Below are 10,748 nucleotides of genomic sequence, written 5' to 3'. Positions count from 1 at the left end.
ACCAGCTTTATTCTCCTTGTCCACCAGACCCATTAGACCTCATTGGGAGTCGTTCCACATGTGCCTTACACTAGCACAAAAGAGCTGCCATCCTCACCAGGAAGTTCTACTTAATCCAGCAACATCTGGAACTCTTCACTCGACTCTCTGGATCTTTCCCTGCTGTCTGTAATACCCTTGTTTCTGAAGACTCTGGTTCTTGCCAGACACAGGGGATGCTGCAAAACTCAGCTCGCTCGCTCTCTCTCTCTCTCTCTCTCTCTCTCTCTCTCTCTCTCTCTCTCTTTCTCTCTCTCTTCTTTACCCACACAGGGTCATTTGATATTTCTTCACACATTCACCAAAATGTTTGAGCAGCAATTTATACAAAATTCCCAGCCAGAAGGTTTGTGTGCTCTTAAAGAGTAACATGAGTGCTGGGAACCTAATCTTAACAGAAGACAGCAAACAGAGCGGATGGATCCCTCGTGGAGACAGGGATTGCCATCTATAATATGAAGATACTTGAACCCATCCTGCGATTCTGAGTGACAAAGGAGATTTGAAAGCAAATGACTACAGTGTAGTCCTACTATAACGTCCATGCATCTGGCATAAGGCACTTGCTGGTACTTACCAGTAAGGTGTATCTCGACTGACACTAACAAGGGGCAAACCTAACTAAACTTCCCTGTTGGTGAGTAACATCATCAACACCTTACCGATGCTCTTGGACCAGGGCAGGACTCTGGCTGGACCATGGATGACTGACCTGGGCAGTGCAGATGGACGAGAGGTCTGGAGCCATGTGGCATTGGTATTCATGCTGGGATAAGGAGGACTTGACTATCACAGGCAGGCACTCCAGAGGCCCTGCCAGGCTGCTGTGGGGACAGGTTGACACAGCATACAACTTACATGTTTCAATTCCTTAATCTGTTCCCTGTAAAGTAAAATATTGACAATAAAATTGTTATTTTTTTTCTTAGCATCCACCACATGGTCCCTGTTCCTCTGGTTAATGGATCCATGTTCTTCCTTCCAACTGCCTTGCCTTGACAAAGAGGCATAGTTATCAGCGATTCCAGAATAATGTCTGTAATCTTTACCAGCAAACTGTCTACCCTGCTGACTCCAGGAAATACTGGGAACATACTGAATATATCAGGGAACAAATTAAGGGTGTGAGACTTAAAACAGCCAAGGAAGTGATTACTACACCGTCTGTCGGGGGCCTGGGGTGATTCTCAGACTCCAGTCATATGGAACGTTACACATTTCCAAAAATAAAAAGAAATTGTAGAGTTCAGCACTCATCAGTTTTTGAGGCTTCCTGAAAGGATAACATCCTTCCCAGTGCTCTGCTGCAGTACACGCTAGATCCATGGGAAAAGGGCAGGTGGCGGCTTCGGTTGTTCTCAAGCCACCGCACTCACCATCCAATGGGTACTGTAATGATCTACACGTCTTAGACCTAGTCATGGAAGCCATGTGTACAGCTCAGGGGCAGGTACCAGAATCAGACCGCTGCCTCTCAGATCCAGTTTGCTGCTGGTCAGCTCTGTGACTCCACCTGAAATGTCTTTGGGGACTAGTTGTAAAAGTAAATGGGAAGACACAGGTTAAGATAGAAAGGACACGGGGACACAGGTGTGAGACTCTCTTGACTGCTGTGATGATGTTCTTTAGTAGTTTGCCTTGTCAATAGACAGAGCTTTAAGAGATACAGTCACATGTTCCTTAAGCGTCTCTGAAGTACTGTTACATACAGGGAAAGAGAGAAAGAGAAAGAAAGAAAGAAAGAAAGAAAGAAAGAAAGAAAGAAAGAAAGAAAGAAAGAAAGAAAGAAAGAAAGAAAGAGAGAGAGAGAGAGAGAGAGAGAGAGAGAGAGAGAGAAGGAAGGAAGGAAGGAAGGAAAGAAAGAAAGAAAGAAAGAAAGAAAGAAAGAAAGAAAGAAAGAAAGAAAGAGAAAGAAAAAAGAAAGGAAGGAAGGAAGGAAGGAAGGAAGGAAGAAGAAAGAAAGAAAGAAAGAAGGAAGGAAGGAAAGAAAGAAAGAAAAAGAAAGAAAAAAGAAAGGAAGGAAGGAAGAAGAAAGGAAGGAAGGAAGAAGAAAGAAAGAAGGAAAAAGAAAGAAAGAAGAAAGAAAGAAAAAGAAAGAGAAAGAAAGAAAGAAAGAAAGAAAGAAAGAAAGAAAGAAAGAAAGAAAGAAAGAAAGAAAGAAAGCCCTCTTAACTGTGGTACTAAAATTACTTCCTGTGATATAGCAGGTGCAGTGGCTAAAACAAATTAACAAACTAATGCACTGTTGGAAGCCTGAACACGCCATCCAGAAGGTCACTCACTGTCTTGCCTAATTGTGCAGTGTGGCCTTTCTGTACCACAGGCTGTGGTATTCATCAATAGTGAGCAGTAGTTTGAAAAAAAGTGAATGCAGCACCTATTTTGCAAAACCCATTTTAATGTCTTGACAAAGCATATCCTTGCTCTCTGTACTGGCTTCTCACCATCGTGACTAGAATCCCTGAGAGGACAGCCTAGGGGGAAAGGCAGTTTCTTTGTCTCACGGTTTTAGAGTCCAGTCCATGTTTGTTTGGGCTCATGTGCTTGGGTAGAGCAACATGGTGTCAGGAGAGATGTATTCACCTCATGATTCAAGCAAGGATTGATACTTGAGAGGGTCAGGGCCATGATCCCAGTGACTTCCTGCCCCCAGAGAAGACCCAGCACCTAAAGTTTCTAAAGCAGCGCCACCATCTCGAGAGGAAGTGTTCTAGACCATGTGCTGATTTTTGAGAGCAGTCATGGGTTATGAATTGGTGTTCTTGCGGAGATCACAGGGGTCTTTTTAAGCAGAATTCTGACACATATGAGCAAATATTCTTCTGGTCTTCAAAGGAGTGGAGAAGTGTGCTCCCATGATGAGCAGAGATGATTAAAGAATCCACCTTCTAGTCCTTTTAGATCCCCCAAAGGCAAGGTTGGTTCTCTTTAAGAAGGACAGGTAGACAGCTGGGTAAATGAGATAAAGTAATTCGCAAACAGCAGGCAGCGATCCCTATGGCTGTCGTCTTTTTGTTCATAAGCAAGGCCTGTGTGGTAGTGGTAGGTGGAGCCCATCAACACAGTATTTTTCCATTTACAGAAGAGGGCCGTTGGCTCTATGGTCTGGGTATAAATCCAGAACCCCTTGGACTATATTGGACTGGAGAATCCATTTTGTGTTCTGTCTTTTATGGAGATACAGCTGGTCACACCACCCACTTTGCCCCTTGGCTTCCAATTTGGCAGACGAGAAATGCAGGTGCTGCATCTCTGGATCCAAATGCTTCATTTGGATGGAGGTAGGGAGGTAGAACCTTCTGGAAGTACTCAGTCATCATATAGAGGACTGTTTTTCTCCTATAGCTATTTGGTTTCAGTGTTTTATTTTATTATTATCACTATGTCATCATCATCATCATCACCAATATCACCATCATTCTCATCCTCATCCTCATCCTTATCCTCATCCTCATCCTGATTGAATCTTCTTGGGGTAACAGCAAGAGTTCTTTTCACCTTGCAGGCCTTTTTAAAACATTCTACTTTCACTTTAATCATTCAAAAAAAAGATATTTTTCATTAATTTTCACTTACCTAAAAACAACAAGGCCTTCAAAATTTTATACTGCTGTTCCTTTAAGGGCATCCTGGCTCTCTCCAGCTGCCTTCAAATCTCTAATACGTAAGAGTACAGCAAGTTGAATCTATAAACAGAACCTACTAATTAAGAGTAATTGCTTCGGAGATTGGTACAGACGATTCAGCATTGTATGCGTGTTCTTCTCAGATATCCATTAGCTGCTAATAAGATCCTACAGCTGTGCCAGGCTGCTTCCTGTTTCCGCCTATTGTACCTTTATTGCTGTATATGGACCAATCAGATGGGCGGGACAGTAAGTGGCTGTCCTTTCGCTCTCTGAAAACGGCTCAGAAGAATGTCTGTTATTAGATCACTCTCTCTGAGCGGCTTCATGAGACACTGCTAATGAAGGAAACATCACACTGACAGTTTGGGGTTCGGGTTGCTCCCCATCGCTTGTGCTGCACACTGCTTTGTGGTTTAATTAAATCACTCTTATAGATCTTTGGCAGTATATACTGAAAGCATGCCTGGGTAATGTGAGCTGACAGAAACAACATTCTTCCTCCCTTTTCTCAAAAAGAAAAGTTTTCCATCTAAATGTTTTAAGTACCTAAAAACTCAGCATTAATATCATGGTGCTGTCTTTGACTGATTTACACTGGGGGCTTAGTAAAAAGTCTATGAATTATTCATTCCCCAGTGATTCTATAAGCCAGAATACCAGAAATCATATCTCTGCTGAAGTTTATAAAGTGAAATAGTTTAAATACTCTCTAGATGTGTGGGAGTCAGTAGAGAGGGAATTTTCCCTCTAAATTTGCTTTTAACTTCTTCGTCTTTTTATTTTAGGAAAAGTTAAGTAAAGATTTTTTTTTCCTTTTCATCAGTGAACTTGCTTAATGTGCTTTTAAATTGCTTAAAAAATAATGTTATAGATCAGAAATTGATGCCGTTTGGTTGTCCTCAGATCCAAAGAATTTGCTCTGTTAAAGGGGCAGTGTGAGGGGGAATGGCTACTGTGTGTCTTTCTTTACTCTTTATGTGGAACTTAAAATCTAAAAGGAAGGAGGAAAAACTACAATTTATTATATATAATTAATTCAATCCTCCTCTCAGACAGTGAGCTTCTCAGGAAGTAAGCTTGCTGCTCCGTAGAACTCTGTATACATAATATATTATGTAGATTTACACACATGCAGTGATACACATGTTTGTTTTATTAAAATTATTTAACTTTTAAAAGATTGTCCTCGGCCTGTTGGCGAGCCCATACACAGGTCGTGGCAGCTAGCCTTTATGGGAGTAAATTAACATCACTTAAAATGCTACTTAGAGCAGTCACACTCTGGCCTGTGTGCTCATCAGCATCCATACGCTGAGCAGGGTCACTGGGCCACCGGCCAGAAGACGCGTCCCTGGGAAATGCACAGTCTCTGGAAGTGTGTGGGCTACAAGGACAGTGAGCTTTCTCCACACAGTATTTCTAGAGGGACCATGACAAACTTGGGAAGAGGAAGACTGAAATTCCTTAAGGAAAGGTTAGAGTAGTGCTGCATCTATGAGAAGAGCCATGTATCATGGCGTTCATAGAATTTGTGCCATCATCATTCAAACTAACCAAGGTACAGGGATGAGCACTCGTGTGCATTTGTGTATATGGCTGCTTGAGTGTGTGTGTGTGTGTGCGTGTGCATGTGTGCGAGTGTGTGTATGTGTGTGTGTATGTGTGTGTGTGTTTGTGTATGTGTGTGTGTTTGTGTGTGTGTGTGCGTGCATGCGTACAAGCGTGTGTGTGTGTGTGTGTGTATGTGTGTGTTTGTGTATGTGTGTTTGTGTATGTGTGTATGTGTGTGTGTGTGTATGTGTGTGTGTGTTTGTGTATGTGTGTGTGTGTTTGTGTGTGTGCGTGCATGCGTACAAGCGTGTGTGTGTGTGTGTATGTGTGTGTTTGTGTATGTGTGTGTGTTTGTGTATGTGTGTATGTGTATGTGTGTGTGTTTGTGTATGTGTGTGTGTTTGTGTGTGTGTGTGCGTGCATGCGTGCAAGTGTGTGTGTGTGTGTTTGTGTATGTGTGTGTGTGTTTGTGTGTGTGTGTGCGTGCATGCGTACAAGCGTGTGTGTGTGTATGTGTGTGTTTGTGTATGTGTGTGTGTTTGTGTATGTGTGCATGTGTGTGTGTGTGTGTGTGTGTATGTGTGTGTTTATGGTTATTTTCAGTATGGAAGTATATTGAACTCTGGACCTTCACCAGAAATCAAGACTACAGTAGTTGCCTACATAGAAACAGAGACACAAGAATGGTTGCTTACACAATACCCCTGTGTATATAACAAATAATTCCCGATCAGCTCAGTCAGCAAAGGCTCACTAATAATCATATGTCTGGCAAAAGTCTCTTCTTACTAAGTACAAGCACATGCAATGTCTTCATGAGTTAATGTCATAAGATCCCTTGGTTCATGTCCTCCTGTGTAACTGCTACTTCTGAAGGCTTGATGAGAAACTGGCATTGCAGAACAGCAAAGGTTGGGAAGCCATTTTTAAACTCTGTGGACATTAGGCTAGCATAACACAGTAATAAGTACATACTGTTACGATTACACATTGTGAGTAATTTTTGGTTTGGTTTTTTTCCATTTTTTTATTAGATATATTCTTTATTTACATTTCAAATGTTGTCCCCTTTCCTAGTTTCCCCCACCTGAAAATCCCCTAACCCATCTCCCCCTCCCTCTGCTCACCAATCCACCCACTTGTTTTCCGGTCCTGGCATTCCCCTATACTGGGGCATCTAGCCTTCTCAGGACCAAGGGCCTCCCCTTCCTTTGATGTCCACAAGGCCATCCTCTGCTGCATGTATATCTGGAACCGTTGGGTCCCTCCATGTGTCCTCTTGAGTTGGTGGTTTAATCCCCGGGGGTTCTGGGGGCACTGAGTGGTTCCTGGTTTGTTTTTATATGTGGTTCTTACTACAGTGTTAAGAATCTTCAGTTTGTAGTGAACAGGCAGATTTTCTTCATCCCTCCTGTGATCCAGACACAAATTAAGTCCCAAGAAAGGTTCAGTAAAGGACTTTGGGAAGATTCCTTGCCCTACCAAGACAAGCACATCTTCAAAATGTGTTTGAAGGTGTTTGAAATGGATAGGCCTATTGAAAAATAGAGAGATAGAATATTCCTAATGGAAATGAAAATATTTACTCACATTGAAACAACAATTGCTTTAGAAGCAAAATGTCAAGTCTGAGCTAATTATTAGTATCAGAATTCTATTGCCTTCTCCTTGGTGATTCGTGGTAGAAGATTTGTTCAAATCCTCAAAACACATGGTTGCTGGCTACATTATCATGAGGAGGCTGTTGTTCAATAATAGAAATGATAAATAATACTAAAAATAGAGTAATGTCATGGAAGAAATAATGTAGACCAACTGCTCTATTGTTTGCCTAAGTCATGGTCAAAACACTCATACCCAATGTAAGCTGGCATCAAAATATTTCAGTGAAAAAAATCATATTTTAATGGAAAAATTTAAAAACCAAACCACAATTAATGCATGAACTTCCTTAATGAAAAGCTAAGAATCTCAGTACGAGCCAGCTCTGAATTGTCTCTGTCTCCTTGTTCTAATCAGACCACTGGCCCACCTTGCTCTCAAAGGCACTGCATTTGACTTGTGCCTCATCTCAAGCAGGTTCCATTGTGTGTTATGGTGTTTTGATCCTTTGCTGACCACAACCGTTTCCTTTTGATAGGGATCATTGCTTTTTAGGTGAGAAGAGTCCCCCAAAGCCTTCTGTACTGATAATGTTACCACAAGGTGACTGGATTGTGAGATGTTAACCTTGCTGGTAGATAAGTTTATAGCTGGAGGCATTGTTAGAAGGAAGAGGATGTCTGAGGGTCTCCTTTGAAGGCTGGATCTTCCCTCGGGTCACCTCCCCCACAGTCCACCCGTAAGCTTCCTGGGCATCGAGTGCTAACAAGCTCTGTTACACTGTGAGCTCCAACTAGGCCGTCCTAACCTGTCATCGGCCTAGAAAGCGACAACAAGGCAAGTGAACCTGGACTGAAACCCTCAAGCCAGTGAGTCTTCCCTCTTCAGGGCTTTTTTAGGTGTCTTCTCACTCTGACAAACCAACAAGTACAGAAACAGAGTATACTTTTTATCAATTTCCTCAATTTCCTGATACTGTTGTTCAATTTAGCAGCTATGTAGTAAGTACTTATTAAATACAAGAGCCAAGAAAATTGACCCAGTTCCTGCTGACATTAACTAAGCCTTGTAAGCTCCACTCCACTGCAGAATACGTGGAAGAATGCAGGGAAGTCACAGGACATTTAAAGCCTTCTGCATTTGAACTTCACCTAGTTACATTTTCCACTGTTCCTGTATTTAATTGATACTATTCTCTTCTCTGATCACAGATTTTTAAGAAGCTGTATGTGTTGACCTACATAAGACCTTGATATTGTTTAGTTTATGTAAACAGGTGCATCCCGTGGACTGTTTCCCACTCCATCCACCCATGCTGCTTGCTCCTGTCCTCCCTCTACTTGCTGAAGGACACCAGTGTTTAGTTTCCGAAACCTGAATCCCAGAGTCGCCAGTGGGTCTTTTCTCTCCTTCCACTCCAGGTCCAATCCTTCTACATCTCCTTCAGTCTTATCCTTTGATAAATCACAGTCATGGACCATTGAACCAACCCCACTGGCTGCTCACCATCTGCTGTATGCCACCAACCTGTTCTGCCCATAGCTTTCAGGTGTCCATTACAGTGTAGAGCTAACAGTACAGCTTCCACTCCATCCGGCTAGCCGCTGCCGTGGGCTTGTATTCTACACAGTCCAGCTCCATCGCCATGCGTGCTTGCTGTGCTTGCCTTGCTTCCTTTTCTATTTCAGGCTTATGGTCTGCTTCTGTTCAGCTGCCATCAGCCAACCTTTGTTTGTCTTAAATGGCCACCCCCTGTGGCTCTCCTAACACTGGACCTCTGCCTCCATCACAGCATGTGGTAACCCTTGAAGAGCTCCTTTTCCCCCACAAGGCTCTGAAATACATAGGAGGAAGATGGTGCATGAGTGTGTCCTTCATTTTTGCACCCCAGTGTTTGATACAAAAAAAATCTAACATAGCAAACAGACACAGAATTCAAATAGTTTGCACTGGTAATTGTTAAATCATTATATTCTCACTTGGCTCTTTAGATTTCCATCACTATTACCTCTGTCTTCTGTTTATCCTGGACTGTTACTAGGACCCTACCCTCAATTGCACTCCCACAATCCTACACTGTGTGTAGGATTGAGTGAGTGGCTGTGGTTTGTGAGCAGTCACCATTGTCTCGTTCCATTCTGGGTAGGGACTGGCTCTCCTAAGCTCTCTCCCCATACAGGTCTATCTCAGTTCTTGGGTCATAGAAGGGTTCAGAATTGAATTGGAACTATACAGAATTGAATAAACTACCCATTTAAGAAATAATTTGCTTTAGAGTTGGCAGAATTAAATGGCTGCTCCAGTGGCAATATAACTCTAACCCCCTAATATCATTTGATTCACCAAGGAGCTAGCTAATTAAGTAGGTGGATTAGACAGATAATCTGCTAGAGGAAGAATGTTTCACTGTAATCGACAGCCATTTTTTTAAGACATTATAATGTAGGACCTATAATTCTTTCTGTTTTCCACCCAAAACAACAGGATTCTTGGCAAGTGATGGTGATTGCTGGCTTAGGAAGACCAGGCCACACACCTGTGCACCAGATGTGCCTTGCAGCCATAGCTCCCTCAGATTTCGGCAAAGTCGGCCCTATGCTGACTCCTTTCTATAGAAAAGGGACATAGGTCCCAGCCTTTCTACAGGCGAGGTTCCCTGGTGCTTGCCTGTTTCCTTAGTTTATAGGCCCCTTCATTGAATTTCAATGTCTTGAGTGGCCTTTGCCAGCACAGGAGGTCTTAGTCATTTGCTCCTGGGTGACTCTGCTTTATCTGCATGTTTGGTTTCTGCCAGGCGCTTTTCTAACTGTATCACTAGTTGTTGGGCTGTCACAGCCTTCTCTACCAGGTCGGCCATATCAGCATCAATCCTAGTTAATGGATGATCAGGTCCTCAGGATTTCCATGGGGTGCCTGAACAGTGTCATCCCATACGGAATGTGGCTTTAATGAGAATGAATGGGGCTCGATAACGATGGATCTGCATTGACACACACGGGGACGGGACACCTTTGTGGCCCGCTTTGTTTCTCCAGGACTGCCTCTGCACGGAATCTGGCCATTTCTATGCCACTGTGCTCAGAGCTGTGGAATCTCATTCTTTTCCACAGAGGCCAGCTCACCCTGGAGGCTCATGTGTTTGAGCGGATACAGGGAAAAGTCACTGACATGTGGCCCGTTCACGCGCATTGCCACTGAGAGGTTGCTGGCTATTAATCTCCCTCAGTTGTAATGACTCTCTGTGGTCACACATGTTCTGGTACCTTTTGAGCAAAAAAGAAAGAAAAATGTTTTTAGAGTTGTCATTTATTTTTATTGTAATTTTAAAAGTGAAATTAAAATTGTAAAAGACTACTAATAAGTGTTATAGTCTTATTTTATTTTTAATATAGAGTCTAATTGGAGATACACACACACACACACACAAGAAAGAGAGCTTTTAAAATGCCTTGAACAGTATTTTTGAGTTCTTCAGAGCATAAGATGCCCAAGACTTTGTTTTGGCCCCAAGGACTTTTGAGGTGGAGAATTTTTTGTGCTTATGACTGAGAGCTTAAGCAAGAGAGAAGCAACATGGTCTTCACAAGAACAGGACTGAAAGTGGTGCTGTCGCTGGCAGATTGCTCGTGTGATACAATAGTTAGGGGCTTGGCAGGCTTTCCAGGGTAACCACTGTCAACTGCAGCGTCAGCGCTCTGGAGCTGGTCTGGCTGTGGAGCTGAATCACAATCAGGGGAAAGAAGAGTGACTGATTTCGTTATGTCTGTCACTTTCTAGCAAATTCCCTGAACTTATTTTTCAGTCAAGAAGTCAGTCTAAAATGCAGAGTTTGTCGATGTGCGTCAAAAATACCTCATACAAATGGACGCATAATTCACACAGCACAGGAAACAGTGAAGCATTTGTTAAAAATAAATTGAGTTGTAT

The sequence above is a fragment of the Apodemus sylvaticus genome, chromosome 8 (assembly GCF_947179515.1).
Source record: "Apodemus sylvaticus chromosome 8, mApoSyl1.1, whole genome shotgun sequence".
Taxonomy (NCBI): domain Eukaryota; kingdom Metazoa; phylum Chordata; class Mammalia; order Rodentia; family Muridae; genus Apodemus; species Apodemus sylvaticus.
This window is presented reverse-complemented; position numbering follows the sequence as displayed.